This window comes from Morone saxatilis, unplaced genomic scaffold, assembly GCF_004916995.1.
Source record: "Morone saxatilis isolate NCDOM2014 unplaced genomic scaffold, NCSU_SB_2.0 Contig3, whole genome shotgun sequence".
NCBI lineage: Eukaryota > Metazoa > Chordata > Actinopteri > Moronidae > Morone > Morone saxatilis.
In genome coordinates, this window is record NW_023339873.1 from 15020957 (window position 1) to 15023057 (window position 2101).

A 2101-nucleotide genomic window follows, 5' to 3' on the forward strand; every position below is an offset into this window, starting at 1 on the left:
GAAAGTGGAAAGTTTCTCTGCGCTGCTCATTGACAATCTGATGTTGAGGGCATCACAAATAGTTTGGAAGTCAGCACACATTAATATTTCTTTTTTAATCCTTGAATCCTGATCCAGTGTGCAACTTATACAAGTGTGATGTAGAAACCTGAAGCCCTCAGTCCACATACACTGCGAATGCAATAGGAGACATCTTGTGACCAGCAGGAAAACTTTAGAAATGAAAAACAATTGCATATTCATAGATTCTGGATAGATAGATTTTTTTTTAAAGAAAATCAGTTATAGTCTACGTTGCTGTAAGAAAAGTATAAATCACTTAATCTTCAGTCCTTGCTTTAGGTTATACTATTATACATTATCAGTGTAAATCATTATACACGCAAATAAACGTGATTAGACAAGTATAAAAAAACATTTCTGTATGAATATAAATCAGAATACTATATACACTACAGGACAATATAGTCTATACACTCCCTCCCTCATGAGATCATATCTTTATCTACACTATGCATGTGGCTGTGGAAAGGTAAAAGGGCATTTACATTATGGCTCTTGTCAGCAGCCGCCTAATTGATCTCTATCTCTGTTCAACAATACAGCCATAAAGTCTGTCAAAGTCTCGCAATCAAACAAATGTGTCTTTATCAAGGCCATATACTTCCACAGCTTTACCTTTTGTGTGTGGATGAGTGTGTGCTTACTTGTGTTTGTAGGTGTCTGGTTGTATGTATGCAGGTGGCTTTGGAAAGGTAAAAGGTCATCCGATGTTTGTTGAAGCAGTGTTTGTGTACTTACACTGACAGATGGATGGTGTGTGCATGTGTGTGGGCAGTGGGCACAGCTGGAGGATGATTGTGTCCATGCCACAGACACTGAGGACCTAGAGAAAGCAATACTGTTGAACAAAAACACATATGAAAACACAATTTGTGCCCTTTCTCTGCTGCACAAGTGAGCAAGAGCAAAGAGAGACAGATTTTCTTTCCCACAGTAACAGCTCATTTAGTCTTCAGAACCAGTCAAGTGTGATGGTAACACTTAAGTCTGCTTTACATGAAGCTGGCTGCCAGCTCTGAGGAACGATTAAGAATTACTGGAAAGTAATCGATACAATAATAGATATCACATATCAAAAGAGTGAGGATGCTCCAATATTGGGGATATTCTTTTCACTGTCATTGGAAATATTTCCTCTTCAAACACCAATCAGATGTCATCCGGGATGATTTTCCACAATGTCAACACACAACAGCACCTCCTTCATTTGCAACATCTGCCTGGAGCCACCCGCTCCAACACAAACACAACATCCAGGAAACCAGCCCCGCAGCACGCATAATCAGCCCTTGCAGCACAACTCGGCTCTTGTCCTCCAGCTTTCCCTCTACCCTCCCTCGCGCCGTCCCCTCCTTAAAGCTCTTGTCAAATAGGCCGACCCGCTGACCGCTGGCCGGACACCCACTGCTGGTTGACGACAGATCAGACCAGGACCTTTGAGAGCCTCGGTTTCCATTTGCTTGCAGAGATTGTGGCTCAGCGGCACTGACCTATTTGCCTGGGCGATGGGCTTTCAAACGGGGCCAGCTGGCGACTCTTAGAGGGCTCTCATCCTGCTATCATGAACCGAGGGTTGTTTTTGGCCAGCCAAAAGGTCACCACAGCACCTTCTCTTTTTTCTTTTCTATCGATCCATTCTAGTACATTGCTGTATAAATACTGTAGAGGATCATAAATAGGGCATATTTCCCCTCAGAGGGGCAGCAGGCGCAGCAATCAACAATACAATGACTGGGACCAAACTAGAATACATCCTAATTAGACCATATGCCCCTGTGTCAAATGTTGCATGTTTTGAATTTCAAATAAGTGCCAAATTAAGGCCCAAACAGAGCTAATTAGATTTGTTGTGTGCCACTAAAACCAGAGCTGCTAGGCCATGTGCCTGGATGTTGGTAACTTTGCATGTAAGCCTCTGAATGGAGCAAACAGGGGAAAAAGGTGAAGGGCGTTTTGCACGGCCTGAATAACAGTAGTGTGTCTGTGCTAATGATGTTCTGAGTCACAGATCTCTGGGAAAATACAGCAATAGGGGCAC